General features: G+C 36.0%; 1 long non-coding RNA gene across 1 annotated transcript in view; it reads right to left on the reverse strand.

Annotated features, from left to right (window-relative positions):
* The window catches only part of LOC123384776, a 112,322-nt gene extending 85,995 nt beyond the window's left edge, over positions 1-26,327 (reverse strand). The window contains exon 1 of the long non-coding RNA XR_006596303.1: positions 25,062-26,327. This is a non-coding gene — a long non-coding RNA (uncharacterized LOC123384776). The remainder of the gene's footprint in view (positions 1-25,061) is intronic.
* Positions 26,328-26,947: the final 620 nt, after the last annotated feature.

Here is a 26,947-nt window from a genome sequence, read left to right on the forward strand (position 1 = left end):
ATTTAATGTTTTCTCTATTGATTGATATCAGAGTTATTTCCAGTCTTCTGCTAGCAATATTATAGTGAATAAATTGTGTGTGTGTGTGTGTGTGTGTGTGTGTGTGTGTGTATACACACACAAGAATAAATTGGTTATTAGCTTCTATAGAAAAGCATCTTGGTATTTAACTCATATGCATAGGACTTGAGACCAGCAAGCTAGGCCTATGTAGCTAATACTTCATTCCCTGTGTACTACTTCCTGAAAAGAGTTGAGAGTTTCTGGTTATAGAGAGTAGTTACTGTTATTTGCTATTTCTCTTCATCCTTAAGAGAAGCTCTAATGAACTGTGTGTGGGATACATAAATCATTTGAAGGTGAAGAAGCTTCAGAAACAAGGTTTGAACAGGCTCCTGATATCCTTGCTGAGTGTTCAAATCTCTTTACATTTTTTTAGCTGTAGCTTTTGCACAGGGAAAAGAAGGGGGCCCCAGTCAAATCTCCCATCCCTCTCCTCTTGGAATTCAATGATCAGCCATTTGGGCATGAGAAAATTTGGGAACAAGAACAATGATTCTTAATGTGCTCTTTGTCCCTGAATTAGAAGAAGATTTAATAAAATCCCTTTCACTATTTGTCTACCTGTCACATTAAACCACTGTAATATTTTCTGTTTGTGATTACAGAACTGAAAATTACAGAATACAGGATCAAGCTTGGTAATTTTTAAACTGAAAAATTTAGTACACGGATGAAGCAATGAAAAGTTCCTTCAAATAAGTTGCCAAGAGACCACGCAGTATAGAGCCCAAGGACATCAGAGTTTCTACTGTCCTATTCAGTAACTTAAGGACTTAACAATTTAGTAAAGTATGGACACATAATACGCTGACAGGATTCCCATTCTTTTTGAAGTGTTTTAAGTGCAAACCTATCAACTCTATGTTTTCTTTAGCTAAGTTCTCCATGATGGAGAGGTTTTATTTTTCTGTTGTTTGGTTTTTGTTTTCTCATCAGTAGCTTGTTTGTTCTGATTCTTGTCCTTGAGGATCTAAGAATATTAAAGCTAATGGTATTGTACCATTCAGCCATTTAATCAAGCCTCTCCTTTTAAGTTGGGAAAGTGAGCTCAAGGCCGATTTAGAAACAGTGAAACTCTACATTTTAATTTCTATTTTATAGGAATGTTCAATTCTTTGGATTGCAAGCTCCTTGAGGGTTCAAATTTGCTTTACTTTAACAAGGAATCCCCAGTGATAAAATGCTGGGAATATAACAGATGCTGAAACAGTGTATTTAGAAAGTAGATGTCTCTGTTCCTAGGGACACAGTGGCAGAGTCAGTGGCACAACCTGGATGGGCCCTATGTCAATCACTAGTGAAGAACTCTGCCACCAAGTTCTTCCTATCAGATTGTCTTCTACTGGGAGGGGGAAAAAAGCCTATGCTTTTGCTTTCCATATAAAAAAAATCTAAACATTTCTGCAAATACTAGCCAAAATATTCTGCTTTAAATTTGTGCTTCAAACTTCCAGGGAGAAGTTACCATGACAGTAGATACAGAATTTCCCAACTCCAATAAATAATTAACAAAACTTTAAAACTCAGGGAAAACAAAACTGGTAAGAATTAAACAAAATGGGACAACTCCAGGCCACAAATTTCAGAGAAAGAGGAGAGAATGAAATGAAAAAAAAAATTTAAGGAAAGAATCATAAAATAGTAGTTTATCTCCTAACGTTTTCTTCACTCTTTGATAGGTGGTCTTGGGGATATCAACAAAATTAAGAACAACAAAAAAAACCCCAAACAAACAAGACTCCACATGAAGTGGCTTTAAAGCTGAAGGCAAACTATACCCAGGGAATATACTAATTCCTGGAAGAGGAATATTTAAAACAGAGGTTATATTTAAAACAACCTACAATTTATATGGAAATGCCAGGACACAGCATAGCCAAACCATTTAAAAAAAAAACAAAGTTGGAATACTTCCACTTCCTTACTTCAGAAATTACTGCAAAATCACAGTAATCAAGATAACATGGCACTGTTATTAGGATAGACATTTAGGTCGACGGAATAGAAGTTAGAGTCTAGAAGTAGACTTCCACGTGTACGATTTTCATTGAAATGCCAAGACAACCTGCAGAAGAACTATCTTTTCAGCAAACAGTGTTGAGACACCTGGATACTCACATGCAAAATAATGAAGTTGGATTTCTCCCTCACACCACACACAAACATCAACTCAAAGTGGATCACAGACATAAACCTAAGAGCTAAAAAGTATAAAACACCTAGAAGAAAACATACAAGTAAATTTCCAGATGTTGGGTTAGACAAAATCTTCTCTAAGCACAAATGACAAAAGAAAGAATGAATTGGCTTCATAAAATTAAATACTTTTGTACATCAATGGATACCATTGAGAAAGTACAAAGACAGCCCATAGAATGGAAATCATATTTACATATTATATATCTAAGAGACTTGTGTCTAAAATATATAAAGAATGCTTATAACCCCTCAATAACAGAAAGGCAATTAATACAATTAAAATAGGAGTTAAGAATTTGAATAGAAAATCCCCCCAAAGAAGATGCACAAACGGCCAATAAGCAAATGAGAAGATGTTAAACAGTACTAGCTATCAGGGGAATGAAAGTCAACATCATCATAAAACGCCATTTATATGCACTAGAATGGCTACACTAAAAAAGAGATAGTAGTAAGTGTTGACAAGGATGTGGAGAAAGTGCACTCTGATACATTGCTTGTGGAATGTAAAATTGTGCCGCTACATAGTGAAGGTGTCTGGCAATTCCTCAAAAGGCTGAATATAGAGTTACCATATGGCCCAGAAACCCCACTCTTAGGTCCATATCCAAGAGAAATGAAAACATGGCCATTCAAAAATGTGTATACAGTGTTCATAGTAGCACATCTATCATGGTAAAAAGTAGGAAGAAGACAAATATCCTGATCAATGGATAAATAAAATGTAGTAAATCAACATGAAGGAATATTATTTGGCAATAAAAAGGGACGAGTTCTAATATGTTAAAACATGGATGAACCTTGAAAACGTGCTTAGTGAAATGCCAACCAGAAAAGATCACATCACCTATGATTCCATTTATATAAAATGTCTAGAATCCACAAATCTACAGAATGAGGGTAGGTTAATTGTAGCTTAGGATAGCAGGGGATGCAATGGTTGGGGGGAGGTATGATAGATTAAGGCTATGTGGTTTCTTTTAGGGGTGATGAAAATGTTCTAAAATCGTTTATGGTGATGGATGCCCAACCCTGCAAACATACTAAAAGCCATTCACTGTACACCTGAGATGGATGTATTTTATGGGATATGAACTTTATCTCAGTAAAGCTGCTTTAAAAATAGAACAGAGGACTTCTGGGGAATATGGAAGAGTAGGAGGACTGTGAGCTCAACTCGTCCCATGGATAAAAATCATTCAAATCAGTGCAGATAACCCAGAAAACAACCTGAACACTGTAAGCATGTATCATGTAAATAGAAGTGAAAAGAAACCTAGAGTAGCAATTCTTATATCAAACTAGAGTTTAAAACAAAGACTGTAACAAGAGGCAAATAAGGACACTATATAATTATTCAGAGGAAAATCCAGCAAGATACAACAATTGTAAATATTTATGTACCCAACATGAAAGCACACAAATACTTAAATTAGTTAACAAATAATGAACATAATGGAATTAATATTAATACTACAATAGCAGGACACTTGAATATCTCACTTACATTAATGGACAGATTATTGAAACAGAAGATCATCAAGCAGACAGTGGCTTTGAGTGATACATTACATCAGATGGATTTAACAGATATATTCAGAACATTACATCCTAAAAAAGAAGAATACACAGTCTTTTCAAGTGCATATGGACCATTCTGCAGAATAGATCACATGTTAGCCTATAGAACAAATCTCAACAAATTCAAAAAGATCAAAGTCATTCCATAAATCTTTTCTGACCACAATGCTATGAAACTAGAAATCAATCACAAGAAAAAAAATCTGGAAAAAACACAAATACATGGAGGTTAAATAACATGCTACTAAACAGTAAATGGATAAACCAAGAAATCAAAGTAGAAATTTAAAAATACATGGAAACAAATGAAAATGAAAAAAACAGTCCAATAGCAATACAGGTCTACAAAAAGAAGAAGAATCTCAAACAACCTATTATTACACTTAAAGAGCTAGAAATAGAAGAACAAACAAAATCCAAAGCTGGTAGAAGGAAGGATAAAGATTTGAGCAAAAATAAATGAAATGAAAACTAAAACACAATAGATCAGATCAGTGAAACCAGGAGCTGGAGAGGAAGATCAACAAAACTGATCTTTAACCAGACTCAACAAAAGGTGAGAGGGGAGGGCTCAAATAAAATCACAAATGAGAAAAGAGAAATAACCAAAAGCACAGAAATACAATTTTAAGAGATTATAAAAAACGATATGCCAACAAATTGGACAAGAAGAAGAAATGGTAAATTCCTAGAAATGTATAACCTACCAAAACTGAAGCAGGAAGAGAAAATTTGAACCGATCACCAGCAAAGAAAATGAATCAGTAATCAAAAACTCTCAACAAATAAAAGTACAGGACCAGATGGCTTCACAGGTGAATTCTACCAAACAGGTTTTTTTAAGTTTATTTATTTTGAAGGAGAGAGAGAGAGAGAGAGAGAGAGAGAGAATGAGAGAATGAGCAGGGGAGGGGCAGAGAGAGACAGGGAGATAGAGAATCACTGTCAGTGCAGAGCTTGATGTGGGGCTTGAACTCATGAACTGTGAGATCATGACCTGAGCTGAAACCAAGAGTTGGATGCTTAACCAGCTGTTGGATGCTTAACTGAGCCAGCCAGGTGTCCCAAATTCTACCAAACATTTAAATAAGAGTTAATGTATATTTTTCCTAAACTATTCCAAGAAACAGAACAGGAAGAAAACCTCTAATTCATTCTATGAATGCTGCATCAATCACCCTGATACCAAAACCAGATAAAGACACAACAAAAAAGAGAACTACATGCCAATTCTGATGAACACAGATGAATAAATCCTCAACAAAATGTTAGCAAATTGAATCCAACAATATTTAAAAAATCACTTACCACAATTAAGGGGGATTTATTCCTGGAATGCAAGGATGGTTCAATATTTGCAAATCAATCAGTGTGATACATCACATCAGCAAGAGGAAGGATAAAAACAATATGATTATAGCAATAGATGTAAAAAAAAGCATTTGACAAAATATAATATCCATTCATGATAAAAATCCTCAAAAGAGGGATAGAGGAAACACATCTCAACATAATAAAGGCTATTTCTGAAAAACCCACAGCCTACATCATACTCAGTGGTGAAAAACCAAGAGCTTTCCCCCTAAGATCAGGATGTCCACAACACATGGATGTCCACTCTCAACACCTTTATTCAATATAGTACTGGAAGTCCTAGACATAGCAGTCAGGCAAGAAAAGGGAATAAAAGGCATCCAAACTGGTAAGGAAGAAGTAAAACTTTCACTATTTGCAGATGACATGACACTGTATACATAAGACCCTAAGATTTCACCAAAAAAACCCTAGAACTGATAAATGAATTCAGTAAAGTCACATAATACAAAACCCATGTACAGAAATCCATTGCACTTCTGTACACTAATAATGAAGTAGCAGCAAGAGAAATGAAAAATACAATCCCATTTATGATTATACCCAAAATAATAAAAATACCTAGGAATAACAAAAAACAAAAACAAAAACAAACCAAAAAAACCCCACAGAGATCGATGGAAGAGAACAGAGAGCCCAGAAATAAGTCCACAATTATATGGTCAATTAATCTTCAACAAAGGAGGCAAGAGGGAAAAAGACAAGGGTAAAACAGTCTCTTCAATAGTTGGTCCTGGGAAAACTGGACTGTTACATGCAAAAGAATGAACTGGGCCACTTTCTTACACTATATACAAAAATAAACTCAAAATGGATTAAAGACCTAAATGTTAGAACTGAAATCATAAAAACCGTAGAAGAGAGCATAGGCAGTAATTTCTCTGACAATGGCCTTAGCAACATTTTTCTAGCTATGTCTCCTGAGGCAAGGGAAATAACAAAAATAAACTATTGAGACTACATCACAATTAAAAAAATAACAAAAAACAAAAAAACAAAACTTCTGCATAGCAAAAGAAACAAACAAAACTAAAAGACAATATACTGAATGGGAGAAGGTATTTACAAATGACATATCTGATAAAGGGTTAGTAGCCAAAATATATAAAGAATTGATACAACTCATCATCAAAAAGGAAATAACCCAATCAAAAAGGTCAGAAGACATGAACAGACATTTCTCTAAAGAAGACATACAGACAGCCAACAGATACATTAAAAGATGTTCAACACTACTCATTATCAAGGAAAGGCAAAACAAATCCACAACGAGATATCATCTCACACCTGTCAGAATGACTAAAATCAAAAACGTAAGAAACACCAAATGTTGGTGACACTGTTGATGGGAATGAAAACTGGTGCAGCCACTATGGAAGACAGTATGGAAATTCCTCAAAAACTAAAAATAAAATTATCATATGATCCATTAATTGTTCTATCCATTAATTGTTCGGTATTTACCCAACAAATTCGAAAACATTCATTCAAAAGGATATATGCATCCCTGTGTTTATTGCAGCATTATTTACAATAGCCAAGATATGGAAACATCCCAAGTGTCCACAGATAGAGGAATGGCTAAAGATGTGGTATTTATACACAATAGAATTTTACTCAGCCATAAAAAATAAATCTTGCCATTTGCAACAGCATGTATAGATCTAGAGAGCATAATGCTAAGTGAAATAAGTCAGTCAGAGAAAGATAAATACCGTATGATTTCATTCATAGGTGGAATTTAAGCAACAAAACAAATGAAGAAAAAAGAGACAAACCAAAAACTCAGACTTTTAACTATAGACAACAAACTGATGGTTATGGAGGGAAGGGGGCTGGGAGGACGGGTGAAATAGGTGATAGGGATTAAGAATACACTTATGATGAGCACTGAGTAAGATATAGAATTGCTGAATCTCTTTATTACCCATGAAACTAATTTAACACTGTATGTTAACTATACTGGAATTAAAATGTTAAAATGAATATCAAAATCACACATTTTTTTTTTAAATTCTGGGGTCTGTTTCACTGGGTTTGAATAATATAAATAGCCTCTAAAATATTACTTTATATTTCTCATTTTTACTATTATTTAAGTTATTCCCTTTCTTAATTTCTTTCATCTATTGCTGAGAATCACTAAACTTTATTTTAAAGAATAATTTTAGACAGATTTTTTAGTTACCAGATACATTGGGGAAAAGATAATGTTTTCTTCATTTGAACTGCAATCCTTCTTCGTTAACTTCGAAGTAAATATGTATAATGAATTATTCACATTTAAGTAACTACAAATAAAATCCAGGAACTTCATTTGAACAGAGCCAGATTGTCATCCTGTAGGTCTTCTAAGGCTCTGAAACTGCAGCCAGAGGTTATATACCCAGTCTCAACATCCTAAAATGTGAGAATTATCCCTTCATATTTTTCATAACAATTCACCCACCACAAAGCATATTTGCTTGGAGACCTCCTCAGCGACATTTTAAAATAGTGAGGGTAAACTGTAGATTCCTTTCATTTAAATGTTTCATTCCTAGGGGTGGCCTAGGAATGTGTGAATATGACTAGACTTTTTTACTGCTTTCTATTTTAACCTATATTAATACAGATAACATGAGATTTTCTCTACTTTTGGAAAAGCTGTGTGCGTGAGTGTGTGTGTGTGTGTGTGTGTGTGTGTGTGTGTGTGTAGCCCTTCCTCTAGGAAGGGCCAACATTAGTGGTCAGTCTCCTATACACTGTAAAAGAACAACATGTCTTTTACATCTGCACTTTATTACATCATGTGATAAAAGTGAAGCCGAAGTTCTAGATGAAGAGCAGCCAAAGGTGTCTTCAAAGCTGAGAACAAATTATGCTCAGAATGCATAAATTTCTGGAATGGATATCAAAAACAGCTGCTATGGAACTGTGTTCCATTCATTGTGAGAACTTGCATTTTTTTTAAAGGAATACCCCTAAGTTAAAAATGGTATTTGAATCTAGCTTCCTACATAAATTAGCACAGTTACCTCTCACAGCATGGTAGCCATCACATGGACTTTGAGATCATGGACCCCTACGTCTCTCTGTTCTGACATCTTCTATTCGTGCCACTTGGAGCCAATGACTCCAATTGTCCTCACCTTAGTATTCTTACCTATAAAATGCATATAACTTTATTAACTTAGAAGTATTGAGATAATTCATTGAAACAGCACATGTAAATTACGTATCACAGTGCTGAGAAACATGAACTGTGTTTTAATAGTGGAATTAGGATGCACAATATCTTAAAGACAGAAGCTAGATACTCAGTAAACATTAGTCGTTTATTCTGCTTCTCTAACATTCTATGAATTGTGTAGGTTATTTGTATAAATACAAGTATATATAGGACCAAATTGATTAATATTACATAATCCTTTGAGTATGGCAATTATGGATTTTTTGATTAAGAATTTGCCCCATTTTTCAGTAGAATTTCTAAGACAAATTCCAAAATAAAACCAGTAAATTTCCAGGCCAAAATAATAAATTATCAGACTATGATAATACTGTGTTTTGTTCAAATTTAAAATATTTGAAGAGATGAGAATTCTTAATATTAGCTTCAGAGAGTAACATAATTAAAATTATAATATTAATTTATACTCATTATATCTCTCATGATAAAAATTTTATACTCTTAAACAACTGTTAACTGACTCTTACAATGTCATAAAGGTTTTAGCACCTACTATGTGCCATATAATTAAGTACTTATATCAGTGAACAAAATGAAGATACCACCTTTGAAAAGTTTACATCCCAGAAGGGGGAGACAGACAATAAATTATATACATAAAAATAAGCAAACTGTATAGTATGTTTGAAGGTGGTAAGTACTTTGGTAAATAAAAAGAAAAATTTAAGAGGGCAAGGAGAATTAAGAGCCCAGTGATGATGCACTTTTTATGAGGGGGTCAAGGTAAGCCTTATTGAGAAGGATTTTAAGTGAAATTACATAGACGGCATGAGGAATTTAGCCATGAGAGTTCATTAGGTAGAATTACATCGAGAAGGAATGGTCAGTGCAAAGGCCCCAGGGCAGAGATGTGCCTGGCATGTAATAGAGGAACTTCATCATGTAGGACCTTGTAGGTCAATGCAAGATTTTAGACATTCACTCTAAGTTAAATTAGAAGAATTTTGAGCAGAACGACATTTTCTGGCCTACATTCAAAAGGAACACTGGCTTGTGTGTTGAGAACAGATGCGATGGGGAAGAGCATAGTCACAGGGAAACCCATTAGGAGGCCACTGAAGTCAAGCAAAGAGGATGATAGCTTAAAGGAGGTAGAAAGAAAGTAAAGGCATGGTTTAAGGGTATATTGTGAAGCCAGCGTGATATATCATTGTGGGATACGAAAGACAGAAAGAAATCAAGGATTCTAATATTCTTGACTTGAGCAAGGGGATAGATCCAAGGGGAAAGTTATCTACTTTGATAGGGAGGGATGCAGCTTGATCACATTTGAGGGGGGTGGAGATCAAGAATTTAATTTTAGAAATCATTGAGTTTGGCAGGACTATCAAGTAATCCAAATGGGGATATCAAGGAGGGAGTTAGGTATGTAAGACCCAAGTTCAGGAGCATGGTCTCGACTGTGGAAGTGACTTTGGGTCGCTGGCCTATAGATGGCATTCAAAGGCATGAGACTGGAAAGATTATGAAGAGACTCAAAGTATATAAAGAATAGAGGATTTAAGATATTCCAACAACAAGAAGAAGAATGAATGGGATTGAAGGAAAACCAAAGAGAATGGAATATTCTGGAAGCCAAGTTGGAAAAATAAGTTATGGACAAAAAAGTATACAACTATGTCAAATATGAATGATAAGCTGAGAAATATGAAGACAGAACATTGACTACTGGATTTAACAATACAAAGGTCACTGGTGACCTTTAGCAAAGCAGTTTTAAAGGAATGGATGAGCTGAAAGCTGGAGTCAAACATGTTAACAGAGAATAAGGGGAACTTGAGTGATGAAAACAGATAATTCTTGGAGGAGTTGTGCTAAAGGATAAATGGATGCAAAGAATTTTAAAGATTGGTGAAATAACGGTAGTAATGGTAACACTTTTCTAGAGAAGAAAAGACTGATGATAGGATAGAATTATTTTTCTGAAATAGACAAACGAGGATAGGCCCTGGTACAGAAGTTTAAGAGTTGCACTTAGAATATGTATGATGTTATCTATGGTTTCAGGCAGGAGGACAAAGTTTGTGGGTAGAAGAAGATGAGGTGGTGTGTGTTTTGGGCTAACCTCAGCCTACCAATAACCAATGTCATGATGAGACTGGGTCTTCTGGTTCTTATTATGATTGTAGGATGCCCTCAGGAAAATTCTGATGCCCTCAGGAAACTTTGGGGAAAAAATCTGTTACTTACAAGACATGGAAATTAAACAGCAACACCCAGGGCCACACAGTAAAGCCACAGGTACACGGAGACAGTGCAAACACAAAAGAGTGCATGCATGGGCCAAAGAGTTGTGCTTTTCTTGCAGCACAGGCTGGGGGCATAGGGTTTTGCAAGCTCATCTCCTTACTGGTGAATTTAAAACCCAAGAATAGAAATGTAAAGTGCAAGAAAGAGAAAAGACAAGAAGTCCAAATGGTCAGTTATGGAAAGCAGTCAAGATTTCTAAATCAAAGGAGCCTCAGTGCAGTAGGTGATGTGGCTCTTTGTCTAGTTACATGGCTAGCAATGCATTAACTTGAGATAGAAGTCGTTGAAATGGATGTCTTTCTAAAAAAAGAGGCACCTGGGGGACACAGTTGGTTAAGTGCCAAACTTCAGCACAGGGCATGACTTCACAATTCGTGGGGTGGAGCCCCGCGTCGGGTTCTGTGCTGACAGCTCAGAGCCTGGAACCTGCTTGCAATTCTGTGTGTGTGTGTCTCTCTCTCTCTGCCCCTTCTTGGCTCACACTCTGACTCTCTCAGAAATAAACAAACATTAAAAAAAATTTTAAATGGAGGCCTTTGTAATCAAAGCTTAAGCCTAAGCCAGGCACTTGCATTTACAAGAAAGGAAAAAACAAACAAACAAACAAAAAAACCCCGTCCAACCTTACATTATAAGGTCACAGTAAGAATCTGGAGACACTTTCTTCTAGTTTGAATTTTCTCAATGAAGTAAGAAGATCTTTAGCTGAGAGCGCACATGGGGCGGCAGTGTTCAAGACTGGGGAGACAGAAGGCATGCAACTCATCTAGATGTTGGGACAGACGAGCAAGTATAATATGATTGGTGGAAACACCGAGGACCTACTCAGTGACTGGACAGGATATGAGTGTGTCTAAATTTAAACTGTCACCAGTGTGGTTGCCACTTTTACCCAATGATTCTCAGTTACACGGAGGCGATGTGTAGAATAAAACAGCGGTTGGACTTAACCGGGTTGTAGTTCCAACCAAATTACTACCAATATGGTGATGTAAAACACAGGAACTTCTCCCACAGTTCTAAGTCCAAATCAGTATCATTGGGCTGAAATCAGTGTGTCAACAGAGCCACACTTTTTATAGAGGTAAATTCATTTCTCGCCTCTTCCAGATTCTAGTGACTGCCAGCATTCTTTGGCTTCTTGTGGCTGCATGACTCCAAAGTCTGCCATGTGGTCACATTGCCTTTTCCTCTTGGGTGTGTCAACTCTTCTGACTCCCTCTTAGAAAGATACATGTGACTGCACTTAGAATACACACGGAAAAGCCAGAATAATCTCTCCATCTCAATTCTTAGTGTAATCACATGTCCCACATCTATTTGTTTATGTCAGTTGAAGTACCGTTCACAGGTTCAGGAATCAGGATATGGAGCTCTTTCGTGGAGCCATTATTCAGTCCACCACGGAGAAAAAGGAAAGGGAGGAACATGTATTCTAGGGAGAGATTATAATGACTGGTCATGGAATTTAGCTTCTTTAGCCTCTCTCTTGTAGATTGACGGAGCTGGAAAGATAAGAGGTGATGGTCGTGGAACATTAATTTATGAAATAGAAATAATGGTGTTTGCACATAACGGTAATCGTGAGATCTAGCACAGGGCTGAATGAGGTCGGAGGACTTTATTCTTGAAGAACAAGTTAAGAAACTAAGAAACCCAAATGTTGGAAAGATCACATTTATATATACTGAAATGGTAAAAAAAAAAAATTCAAGATAGAAGTAGATGAATACATAGAAGTTGTAAATCAAAGAATAAATGAAAATAGCGTAGAATTAAGTTCATGCTGTTCAGTCTTTTATGTGAGGTTTGCATAGGTGTGTGTAAATTCTGATGTAAGTTTCTTATTCCCCAGAAAATGAAATAATTCCAATTACAGAAAAAGCGTAGTGAATCATCATGGTTTTTTTCTAACATGCATTGTGTGCCTGTGTTCTCAGGCACAATGTAATGTAGCCTGGGGTCGTCGATATGGACGTGAGTTTATCCTTTGAGTTAGAGGACGATGATCCTTCCAGTGTCTATCAAGGTGTCTAGAAATGTTTGCTTTTCCTTTTGCTTTAGACAGCTATGTTTTTTAAGGCTTGTGTCTTCTATTTATATTTTCTGTCACCTCTCTTACTGTTCGGCTGTCATGTGTCGCTAAATTTTGCTGTTACTGTGCTTTTAAGTTCTTGCATTCCAATTTGTAGTTTATAAAATGTCTTAGGTAGGGCAAACACAGAGACAAGCTAATTATGATTGTGTTCTAAAAATGAGAAATGTGACTCTGAATGAGATACTCTGCTTCTGAATAAAGTTTATAGACTACAAAACCTACAACAGATAGTCCATTTTGTATGGCTATTTCTCATTGTTACTTGTACCATGAATATTCAGCTATTCTAATTTATTCTATTTATTATTTTTCTATTGATATTCTATTCAGATACCATATGTGTGAACACTAATACATCTCCATAGAAATTAAAGGACTGAATCTCAGTGGACCATATGCAAAAATAGTGGATATACCAGTCTGAGTCCTGTCTGGAAACAGCTCACTCCAGTTGGGCATTTTGAGAAGAGTTTAACAGAGAATTTACAGAGCTGTAGGCAGGGTTTAGGGAAAGCAAGAAGCATCTTGCAACAGCTGAGGCTAGTCACAGGGAGTTGTTTCTGGGCTAGGTCGGAAGGGGCAAATAGGAGACATTGTGTCCACAATCTGGAGAGACTCCTGTAAGGAGAGGGATGCCTGAGAAGAGATGGGGTCCTTCTTGGACATACAAAGTCAGCCTACACACACCTGGCAGGGAGAAAGCCCGAGGAACAAAGAGCCACACCTCAGTTCCCTTCCATCATAATTTCTTTCTGATGTCTCCAGTCAGACAAGGTCAACCAGAAGTCAAAAAGCAAACTCACTGATTTAATTTGTATTTCTGGAACTCCTAGGGGCAGAAAGCAGGTAGAACTGGGTGGAGTGTGGTATGGAGGGGCAGCCAGAAGATATCCAACATAATTATAAGAAAATCTGAACCATTCTCAGCAAAGAGCAGCATATTAAAATATTATATGTAGTAATTGGAATAATATTGCCTTCACATTAATACTATAAAAATGTAATGTTATTATAATGACATAGCATCTCTTTTGGGTTTACTGAAAGCAAATTATTTCTAAAACTTAAAAACAGTCTCAGAAAGAAGCAAACAACAAAATGTATTGCCGGTGTTAACCTTTCATTTAAGGCGAAAAGGATTAAATTAGGATTATTATTAGGATTATTAAATTAGGATTATTATTTTACTATCTACAAAGTCTGAGAAAATAACAGATTCGACAGACTGACTTTTCTCAGGATCAAAGAATTATTTTGATTAATCATTTTTAATAGAGAATTTATGAAGACTGTTTAGGTACAGGCCAAAATGATATAGGGGTCCTATGCGGAGAAAATGTTTTTTGTTATTTTTTGGCCAATGACTTTACTTATATCCTTCTAGAAGGAAATCTATATAGCTCACTTCTACCATGAAGTTATTATGTGGAGTATTATACTTTCTTATATAGTATATTCATATTCAATCCAATTTTAAAATAGAAGTCTGCATTCTGCTCTTGACAATATGTTTGTACTATTCATAGTTTACAGACCAGATGTTATTTTCTGAAGTTCAAGTAACTAATGTGAGAATTTTATAAACTTCATGAGGGTATTTCAGAGGGGGTAATATAATACTTGGGGAGGGGAGGAATAAAATCTTGTTGAAATGATCAAAGAAAATCCCATTTAAAATGTTCAAAATCCAGAAGAATTCTATCTACCAAGAATAATTTGTATTTATTTTCTCAATGTTTTTTCTAAATATCTGAGAGCATAGCCACCCTTCTACAAATGCTTAACTGTTATTTTTGTTGTTTTTTTTTTTAGAAAAAATTTTGTTCCTGTAATCAGAGGGAAAGTTCTTCTATTCAACTCAAGGAGCGATAATGCCTCAGAATTCATGGCAGAATGACCCAGAAAGAATACTTTAACTTCAGCCTATGAAAAAGAGATAAACAAAATCTTATTATCTCTGGGTATGTGCTATTACTGTTGTATTTCCAAACCCATAGGGTCTGTTCCATATCCATTTTCTATAACTGAACAATTTTGGTAAGCTATATATATATATATATATATATATATATATATATATATATATGTATATACACACATATATATACACACACACACATATATATACATATATATATTTAACATTAAGTAAAAATAGAGGTATCAGTGCTAAGTGAAACCAAATTGATGCTAATGGCCCTTTTAGTGTTTAAACCTTGCAGTTCGAAAAAGATTCCCGATCTCCCATCTCTGTTTATGCAATTTTTAGGCATATCAGAGCACAAAAATGAATGTGACACAATTAATAATCCATACATACAATTTTCAATATACCTAGCTTTCCAGGTACTGTGTTAAGTTGTTGAAAGTATTGAAGGGAGTGACACAGTCCCGTCCCAGAGGCACTCCAATTAGATAGGAGAGGAGCAGACAAATGATTGACTCCCTGTAAGTGCTGAGACTGACCTATGCACACAATGTTTGTCAAGTGTAAAAGAGAAGCCCCTAATTTTGGTCTGTGAGGGGTACATCAGAGTAGGTTATGCAGAGAAGAGAGCAGGAGTTAAGTGTTAAAGTGAATTAACCAGTGGGAGAGGACTGTCCTAGGCAGAGGCTAACAACATGTTCAGGGAATCACACATAATTTTACAGAAGGAGGAACCATGACATCAGGCATTAATTCATCAGGGTTCTTCAACAAAATCACAAGTTGTCAAATAACTATGTTCTTCAGTAGAGTTTTTGATATCGAAGAGAAAGTCACAGTGTAATTTCTTTTGGAGAGACATGGCAACACTAATTACTAGGGAAAATCTTTGCTGGTAGGAGAAAGGGAAAACTTTCCCAAATTATTTTATATTCTGGGGTTTATATTGGAAACTCCCTAAGTGGGAGGTGCTTTAAAAAATTTTTAATACTGGGGCGCCTGGGTGGCGCAGTCGGTTAAGCGTCTGACTTCAGCCAGGTCACGATCTCGCGGTCCGTGAGTTCGAGCCCCGCCTCGGGCTCTGGGCTGATGGCTCGGAGCCTGGAATCTGTTTCCGATTCTGTGTCTCCCTCTCTCTCTGCCCCTCCCCCATTCATGCTCTGTCTCTCTCTGTCCCAAAAATAAATAAAAACGTTGAAAAAAAATTTTAATACTGAATACAGTTGAATAAATACATTCTCCAAATATGAACTCGCAGAGAGGGAGTTGTGGGGCTCAAGGAATATACTTCCATAATATTTAGAATTAAGTCTCCTTAAATAAGTAATCAAATTTCAATTAAATTTTATTTAATTAAAGGAAAATGACCTAGCTATGTAAGTCACCATTGCATAATCAAGTATAATATAATGCAGTTGTACAAAGGGAATGAGGAGGCTCTCTATTAACTGATATTGTACAATCACCAGAAAACAATGTAAACAAAAACAAGATGCAGAACGGGGCTCATAGTATGCTCCCTTTGTTGTAGGAAAGATGAAAGAATCTATAATATATATCTATTATATATAGGGGTGTGCGTGTGTGTGTTAAATATATATACCCACTTGTGTTTTAAAAAGCAATGGTTACCTAAAGGGAGACAGAAGGAATAGGGTATTCAGGACAAGGATGAAGCTACACTTCCATGAACATACCTGATTTTAAACTTTACCTTAAATCCACATAAATATTTACATAATTAATAAAAGAAAACTGCATTAAGAAAGCAGGAATCCTTAAAAGTGAAGAAAATAAACCAAGTTGAGCTTTTTTGTTATTATATGGCAATGATTCTAAGCAACGTAAGTGGTAAACTATTCCTCCCTGAGGGGGAGACAGAACTCCCTACTTGCGCTGCCCCCACCTTATGCACACAGCCCCTATAGTGAGAGCCACAGCCTAAATCCCCATCTGAAGACACTTCCACAGTGGGATATGTTAGCTGCAGGAACCAGTGAAGTCACTTTTTAAATGTTAAGTTAAATTTGTCACTTCCCACTAAAATAAATGTAGATGATAAAGTGAACAATAGAAGAGTATAAATGGGGATTAAATATGCATGCTGTAAATAATGCAAAAAATGTAGAATCAATTAGGAGAGAGAGAATATGGGTAAGAAGAGAATAAATCCCGTCATAGGATAGTGGGGACAGGTACACAAGTAGAAAAGTCAGTTTTAATCAAAAGAAACCTTGACGAGAAGGAGTTGGGTCAGAACTGTTGAAGAACTACACGATTGTCAAACTTTTGGAAGCAATGTCATGCACAAAAATGTTGCAACATACAAAGCAATGTTCCACCATACTTTGGTTCATTAATGTTCATGATGGTGAAAGACTTCATAAGGTTGAATTGTTCAATTCATAATGTTGACATTTAGGTGACGGAGATAAATAATGTTAAATGTGTACGTTGCAGATCATAAGCACCAGCATCTTAGAATGTTGGAAGTTTTGGTGATAAAAATAACAGGACCCTTGTAAAGAAGGATGGCACTGATTGGGCCAAAGTGACAACAAAAGTTATAGAAAAGGTTGTAGAAAATAGAGGGAAGTTCTGGTGCCTGACCTCTCAGCTCACTTTCTCTGGCTTTTTCTCTTTCCATGTGTGTATGCACAGGAACGGATAAACACACACACGTACACACACACTTGCACACATGCGCACAGTGGTCCGGGAACTCACTAACAGAAACAGCAGCTTAAAATAGAGCAGATCCTTCTCAAGTAAGCCTGGCAACTGCAGGACTAGGCACTCCAACAAACAAACAAAGCACAACATAAAAATATAGAGAATTTCCATAAAAATCAAAGTCATGATACATTCTTTCCCTACTTCACTGCATCCCCAATCCTGGCTTGCATACAGTTGGCTTAAAAATTGCAGTGAATCTCTTTTCTCGAAAATGTATTCATGCAATGCAATCCTGGAATACACTCAATCTCTTGGTATTATCCAGTATTAACATGTTTTTAGAAATAAATAGAAGAAACAGTAATGAAAGAGGTACTCAATAGATAAGTCCCTTGAGATCTAATTTGTATGGTACTGAGAAAATGCCTAGAGGGTCTGCAAACAAACAATGGGTGATATACACAATGTTCAGAAGAATACGGCAGGTTTTAAAAAGGAACAGAGTCTATAAAAGGGCTTTTGTGTTTAGAATGCCAAAATCTAACATAAAGACTTCAAAAAATAATTGAAAGGGAACCTCTATATTGATGTTCTAGCAAATTTTATTTGATAAGAGAAGATTTAGTACATGGGAGAGGGGACTTCAGAAAAGTAAAAATATTTTACCAGGGATATTTAATATCTTTCTCCTTCTGTGTGACCAGGTTCAAAAGGCAGGAATGTGAATTCAACTGAAAAAGTGATCTCAGTATTTCTGGTTTATTTTAACGTGCACCTTTTCAGTCAAAGGCAAAAAGTGCATTACAACTTTATAGGCAAAAAAGACAAACTAGAAAAGTGATTATAACACCATTTATGGATATATAGAAATTATATCTTTTACATTTTATATAAAAAAAAGTCTCAGGAGCGCCTGGGTGGCTCAATCGGTTAAGCATCCTACTTCGGCTCAGGTCATGATCTCACGGTTTGTGAGTTTGAGCCCCAGGTCAGGCTCTGTGCTGACACCTCAGAGCCTGGAGGCTGCTTTGGAATCTGTGACTCCCTCTCTCTCTGCCCCTCCCCTACTCATGCTCTGTCTCTGTCTCTGTCTCTCTCTCTCTCTCAAAAACTAAAACAAACGTTAAGATTAAAAAAAATGTTTAAGTGGTTTTGGAAATTATATTAGAAGTCATTCTCTATTGACTTATCTTCTAGCGCTCATTTCTGCCATGCATTCAAAGCTTCAAAAGGTTAAAAGTTGGTAGCCACTGTAGTCTGGTGCCAACTCTGAAGTTCAAAGAGCAAATAAATTCTGACATTAACGGAAAATTGTGTGAAACTGAGAATTGGTTGAATTTGTGAAATTTCGGTGTGTTCTTATAATCAGTTTTCATATTTAAAAAAAAAACCTAGAAAAGAAAGCCAAGTGTTTTTCTAACACACGAATGAAATTATTTACCTTGGTCTTGTCATTCTGATGGTTTTGTTAACACCTGGCAGTCTGTTCAGGGCAATTACACATAAAGAAGTATAGACCATAATGCCAAGTGTACGTCAGAACGAAGCTTTTTCTCTCCCCATGAAATGCAAACATCAGGAGAGCAAGGTGACAATCGTGACTCCAGCGGACCACAGGGAAAGGGATTCGTAGGTGTTCAAGGCTGACTTAGTCCAAAGGAATCGTTGTAATAATTTATACATGTTTTAAAAAAGGATTTTCCTAAGCATTTCCTCACACCCATCTGGATAAGGTGACTTATTTAAAAGTGGAAACAGTCTGACATCCATGCAGATTTAGGACCAAGAGAGTACTGCATTAAATAATTTAAATGTCAAAACATCTTGTTTTTGATGGTGTGAATTCACCCAAACTCACCTTTTCAGAGTCCTTCTTTTTGAAAGATCATTCCGACTAACCTTTAACAGCGGCATCATGAGGGGCCACAAGTCAGGGCCAGCAAGTTAGAATGTGTAGACCTAAGAGCCTGTCAGCATTTCCATCATAAACCTATATTATCTGGAATTTATAGGCTGACTATAAAAGTCAGGCAGGACCGAGGCATTAGAACCTTTGTAAAAAAGTGTTATATTTTTAGACCATGTAGCCCACAAGGGCAGTAGGAACACAGGGTTTTCAGGCCCAAATATAGCTGTACATTACACACATTTAAACACATCAAAATAAACCAGAAATGTCTTATTTCGAAATTCACAGGACACAAAAAGAACACATAATTTTAGGCTACTATCCAAACTCTCTAGTCTGATTTTTTTTCAAAATCTGTCTTCCATCATGATTACGCAGAGAATATTGAAAGCATTAGAAAGTTTTTAGAAACAAACCTAAAAAAGTTGAGGTTTATTTTATAAACTGCTCTTCTTGGAAACGTTGCTTATGTTCCAAGGCATTCGTATGAAGTAGCTAAAACTCTTTGTTTTACCTTTAACTATTTTTTTCTTCTCATATTTGCAAACTTAACAAAAGTGCTATTTTTGTAGTTTCCATTGTATAAAGTCATTTCGTAGGCAGTATTTAACTCTACAATAAAACTAAATAACCAGTAATATTACCCTCATTTTACAGAGGAGGGGGTTAAGACTCAGCAGGTAAATGTTTTACTCAAGGTCACACATGGGGAATCAAAACTCAAACCCAGGTCTTCTGAATACCACATTCTATTTAGTGCTATTGATAGCACTCTGTATTAGAGAAACAGAACGAATAGGATGGGCAGACAGATGGCATGGATGGATGGATGGGGGAGAGGGAGAGGTTGATTATAGGAATTGGCCCATACAATTATGATCTGCCATCTACCGGCTGGAGGACCAGAAAGGCCAATGATTTAATTTAGTCCCAGTCCAAAGGCTCGAGAAGCAGAGCCCATTATCCAAGGAGAAGGTGGATGTGCCATCTCAGACAGAGAACAAAATTCTCCTTTCTCTAACCTCCTGTTCTATTCAGGTCTTCAAGAGATTGGACAAGGCCCACCCACATTGGTGAGGACCACCTTTTTTACTCAATCTATTGATTCAAATGCTTCAAATGTCTTCTGGAAATACCCTCCCACACACACCCAGATAATATTTTTACCGGCTGCCTGAGCATCCCTTAGCCCAAACTGACACGTAAAATGAACCATACACCCCTATCATTTCATCTCTCCTACCCCCTCACTCATACAGAATCTGCTGTTCGCACTCATCATGGCCTCTTCTGCCTGGACTCCTCTCTATCCTCACATCATTCCAGTTAGCTTCTTCTTCCCTTCATACGGGGCCTCTGTCAGCCATACCCATATTTCTCTAGCTCATTACTTCTCTCCTAGGGTGATTTTGTTCTCTAGGGAACATTTGGTGATACAAAAAGACAGCTTTCGTTGTCACAACTTGGTGGAGGAGAATGCAATTGGCATCTAGTGGTAGAGATCAGTGAGGGTGGTAAACATCCTACAATGCACAGGACAGCCCCTCACAAAAGAATCATCCAACCACAAATGTCAGGGCTGGGGTAGAGAAACCCTGCTCCAGCTAGCAGTCTAGATTAACCAGGCAAGATCTTTTCAGCTTCTACTGTAAGCAACTGTTGAACCCTAGGTGACACTACCTTCAACTTTCTTCAGTGTATAAAGCAGTGCTATTAAATGTCATTCATTTAAGGGGGGTAATGATGACAGAGGCAGAGACTGGAGTAATGCATCTATCAATTAAGTGTTATTTGATGCCATTTGGATTTTCTACAAAATCGATCTCAGCTCACCTAACAACTAGAATGGGAGGTCTAGGAAGGAGTTTTTGGTCCATTTTATTATTCTGAGTCTATTGTTTAGGGCTTGCCTGATAGTAGGTGTTCAATACATATTTGCTGAAGCAAAGAAAAATGGGAATACACTTTCTCTTGGCCATAGAAATGTTTGTTGTGTGTGGCTCACCCGAGTCCTTTCCAGTCCCAAGGTCTCCATTCCTCTCCTGCAGCCCCTCCTCTCCTGCATCCTCTAAGCCTTTGCGAAAATTATCTTTCAGTTATTACACTGTTAGCTTCGTCTTCTCGATCTTCAGATAGGCTCCAAAACCTTGCTTTGAAAACAAATCCTGCCACCAACCATTTTTTTATCCATTTCTTTTATTGCTAAGCTTCTGGAATAATTACTGGCTCCAATTCCTCAACACATACAGTGTGTAACCTTTTGCAATCTCAGTGGATTTCCCAAATCTCTACAAATACTGCTCATCTAAAATTCAATAATGGCTTTCTAATTGCAAACTGAGAAAAAGCCATTGTCTTTTCTGCACCCTTGGCATATAGTGGTTCCATTTGATGTGGTTTCTGATCTGTGTCATGAAATTCTTTCCCCTCCTTTTCTTGAAGATCACATATTCTGTCTTCTTACCTCTATCTCCAAATACCTGTTCTTAGCGGGAATTCTTCCTCGTCTGTTTATCTCTATTGGATGTTTTCTAAGGTTTTGTTTCTCTCTGGGGTTATTAGTTTTCTAAGGTTTCTTGCTTGGTCTTCTCATTTACTTCTCTGTGAAAAACAAATTTCCACTCTCAAGCTTTCATTCTACTTTCTAATTTCTGGCTTAGCCTGTCTACTGTTACTTCAAACTCAACGTACGTAACTAGAAATGACTTTTCCTCCCCATTCTCTTCCTTGACTTGGCTCCTCCTGCCCTGTAGCTCCCAAAAGCCAGAAGGTTCTATCTAGGGGCAGAGCTGACGTTAAAAGGATTAAAAGGTTCCTTTCCCCGAATCTGCCCTATACTTAAATGGATTCCTGCCATTTTGTCACATTATTGAGCTAAGACCCTGGATTATTTCTCTGCCATCCAAAACGCAGATCTGCAGAACTAACAATTCCATGGACTGCTCTTGTGACTAAGACCACACTTTAAAATAAGATCTGTTAAAGAAAACCTCCTTAATGGTAATTACCAACAGTCTGGTGTGTGTTAACACACAGTAACACAAAACTTCTATGGGTCAAGTATTATTATTATGCACATCTTACACAGAAGGAAACCAAGACAGAGTTAAGCAGCACAACTAATATCACATTACTAGTAAAATACAGAGCCAGGAACTGACCAGGATTTCAGGGCAGTTTGACTTGGAGTCCATGCTGTTAAGCAAGCACTACGTTCTACTACTGCCTTAAAGCAGACACATAATAACACGGACAGCCAATGACTGGGTGTACTATAGAACAAAGAGCCACACGATTTTAAAGAGGAGCATGGTAGGCTAAATAATGGCTTCCGGAAAGGTATGTCCAAGTCCTAATGCCCAGAACCTGTTTAGATGACATCGTTTAGCAAAAATGTCTTTTAGATGTAATAAAGTTGCTATTGAGATCATTCCGGATTTAGGGTGAACCCAAAAATCCAATGATAGGTGTCTTTAAAAGAAGACAGAGACATAGAACGGGGGGTAATGATGACAGAGGCAGAGACTGGAGTAATACATCTATAAATCAAGTTTGTGGTGACTTGTTGGGGCAGCCCTAGAAAACTAATTCAAGGGGGAAGACTTGTGTGGGTTGGATGTAGAGTAGTAGAACTTTGCAAAGCCCTAGAAAGGTTCTATTAAAACTTGTCTCATCAACAAAATGCTCCCTGAAGACAAGATTTTCTTCTCTTTGTGCAGCACATCCTATTAACAAATTTTAGTGGTCGATATGTGATGATTGGAATTAGTGAAAAAATTAAAGATGGACACTCTTTTTTACTATGTGATAAGTGTGCAGAAGTTGTGTCTTTTAAAATTTTATATGTGTGAAAATTCTGGGTACACATTTTCCTCTACTTCAAATATTGGTTATTAAACATCACTGTAGTTGCATTTATTTCATCAAAAATCTCAAATATTTTCATACCTATTAAAATACAGGGTCCTTTACACACCATGTTTTAATTTTAAAATAATTTTAGTTTTTTATAGACGAAGATGTACAAAGCATCTGTTTAAAAATCTTATCCTTTAGAAATAAAGTAATTCCTGGAATCCTGGAATTCAGATTTATGTATCTTGGAGTCTAGATTTACATAGTTTGAAGACGGTATGATTATTTTCTCAAATCAAGCTACATCACTGAGAGGTAAAGTTGAGGGGAATGTAGGTTTCATAAGTATACTTTGGTTCCCAGGTGACTATTCTTGCTAGAGCAGCATACTAACATTGCAAAAAAACATATTTTTCAAGAAATCTTCAAAAGAATTAATAACATGAATTAATGCAAAAAATGAGTAAATGCAATGATTCAATTATTTATCAGTAGAGATCCTGGATTCTAAGGTAGTGGAAACATTAAACTCAGTTTTCTCAAATAAAACCTCTGGGACCAACTATATATATATGTATATATATATGTATATATATATATATATGTATATATATACATATATATATATACATATATATATACATACATATATATATGTGTGTATATATATATGTGTATATATATATATACATATATATACATATATACATATATATATACATATATATACATATATATATGTATGTGTATAAATATATATACATATATATATATATATACATGGCCTATCTCTTAAAGGTAGAATAAAAAGGACCTCAAAAATGTGAATTGAGAACTTAACCTTTGCAACTCAAATATCCCTTACATAAATCCATCAATTATTTCTGAATACATATATAGCCCTGATACATATATATGATCAGGGTTATGTATTTGATTATACATATATAATCAGATGATATATATAATTATCTAAAATATATCTATATATATATCTGAAAAATATATATAGTCCTGATATATGTGTTTTGAGATGTATTTTTTAGATATTCTTTAGTTATATATTATTCAAATACATATTTCATATATATGTATACACATAAACACATATAGCCTTCTCTTCATCCTATTTATTATTATTACCTTAACTTGGAAGTAGAAATAAGGTATCAGGTGTTTTTATTTAAATTCTAGTAACATACAAGGTGAAATTGGTTTCAGGTGTAGAATTTAGTGATTCATCACTTGCAGGTAACACAGAATGCTCATCTCAACAAGTGCCCTCCTTAATGCCCATCACCCGTTTAGCCCCTCCTCCTCCCATCTCCCCCCATCAACTCTCAGTCTGTTCTCTATACTTTAGTTTGTGACACTCAGATGCTTTGCAAAAGTAATCATGATCAACACATGTAGGACTCCGCTGAAAGCAAAGAGGTAATGGAAACATTTTTAAGGGCAAAATATACTTAAGTATCAGAGCAATGCCACTTATTTCTAAACAAGAAAAAAAGTACTATTTATATATTAACAAATTGGGTTAATTTTTCTCCCTGATGGGAACCTCAAGTAATTTCAGGACAGAATCTTTTGAAAATCCAGAAAAGAAATAGAAATGCCTAAGAATTTCCTTCTGTTTTCTCAGTCTCATTTTCTTATCTGTAAGATGGGAGTAATAATGGTATGCCCCTTTGTCTTCATTTTTAGGACAAGAAAATAAACAATAAATAAATTTTAGCAATAACTAATAATTAAATATCATTATATATGTTATATATAAGGCACAGTGCTATGCTCTGTAAAAAGATAAAGTATAATAGTTAGCTGTACATAAGTCTTCTATTACTGCCGTAGCAAACTGCCACAAATTTTGCATCTTAAAACAACTCAAATGTATTACCTTCTGGCTCTATAGGTGGAAAGTCCGTTGCTCATCCCACAGGGTGAAAATCAAGATTTACATGGCTAAGTACCTTTTTGGAGTCTGTTTTTTAGCTCATTCAGGTTGTTGGCAGAACTCAGTTCCCTGCAGTTGTAGGACTGAGGTTCCCCTTTCTTGCTCTCTATAAACTGAGGGCCATTCTCAACTTCTAGAAGCCACCACATTCCTCACCTCCCAGCCCCTTCCTCCATCTTGAAAACCATCAACTTTCAGCAGAAACTCTCTCGTAACCCTCTGACCCACCAGGCAAGGTTCTCACCTTTTTTTTTTTTTTTAAGGACGCCTGTGATTAGATTGGATCCAGCTGGACAATACAATTCACCCTCCCCATCTGAAGGACCATATCCTTCATCACATCTACACAGAACCGTTTGCCCTGTGATATAACTGATTCACAGATTCCAGGAATCAGGGTATGGACATGTTTGGGAGAGGCATTATTCTACCTACTACAGACCTCAAAATTCATGTATATATAATCTTATGAAATTTATAAAAGTAAATAAGAACAAGTAAATTAAACAAGTACATCAACAGCAGTCACATAAGGCAGAACATGCATCTTGCTACAGAATACCACAGAAGAGAGAATCAATTCAGGATATTCAATTCAGTAAGGAAGTAATGTAACTATTCCTCTGGACATTAAAAGCAATTGTAAAACAGGTGTTGCCCTCCTTTATAAGGAGCTGTTTTCTGTTATCCCGATCTCCTTTGGCCTCCTCTGCACTTACTACCACAGCAGTGACAGAGCCCTGAGGATGACATGGGAATGCTGTTTTTATCAGGAGGCAAACTCGTTCCTATCCTCAAGAAATATAGCTTCTAAACTGATGGACTTGGGCATCGTGGTCATTTTACAGATAATCCACGTTAAGGCTTTTAAAAAAGTGTTATTTTGTGGAATGTTTGTATAGAAATCCTCCTGTTCCTTCTTTATTTACCCTTAAGAGATTATGATCACAGGTTATGTGACTTTGGTTCTCCTCCCTGTGGCTGAATTCTTGGGAACATTGTCAATATTAGCAGGACCATATTGCATTTCTCCTATCTTGTTTATTTTTCCCTTTCATATCTCTACCATTATCATTTGTTGCCCTTGATCACAACCTAATTCTATTCTTCAACTCAGTCACTGCAGAGTTGTGGGAGATTTTTTCTTGACCTTTATCTAGCTGTACTGAATTTTTCTTTCTTTCAGCATGAAAACATTTCCTTCCACTAGTTGAGTATTCCATTTCTAGGCCTGTTCAATTTAAACTATATATATATATATATGTATATATATATATATATATATACATATATATATGATATATATTTTCTTTTATGATAGGGTTTCACAGAAAAGAAACTACAAAAATCTGACCTAGATCAGACTGGTTAATATTTAGCTTGTTTCATGTAAGTGAAATAATTTTAACAGCTTATGAAGTGCTAACCTAGTAACCTAAAGACATGACATAGTTCCTTTCTCATAACACAATACAAACCCAGTATTTCCAGGCTCAAGGTAAAATAGTACATTTTAGAGCAGTATTTAATTAATAAGAACAAAGAAACACTAAATCATACAGATAGAAGAAATAAAGAATAGTGTGTTCGAGAGCATAGCGTGAAATCAGACAGCATGGGCTTGGATCCCACCTCTAGCACTCACTACCTGTTTGAACTCTGGCAGATAACTTAAAGAGTTTTAAAGCATGATGTTTCTTGGTGAATATAAGAAAGTGATAATACCCATCTTAGATGTCATGAAAATTAAGTAAGATAGGAGATATATATATATATATATATATATACACACACACATATAGAATATTTGACATACACTAATTACTCAA

This window comes from Felis catus, chromosome B1, assembly GCF_018350175.1.
Source record: "Felis catus isolate Fca126 chromosome B1, F.catus_Fca126_mat1.0, whole genome shotgun sequence".
Taxonomy (NCBI): Eukaryota; Metazoa; Chordata; class Mammalia; order Carnivora; family Felidae; genus Felis; species Felis catus.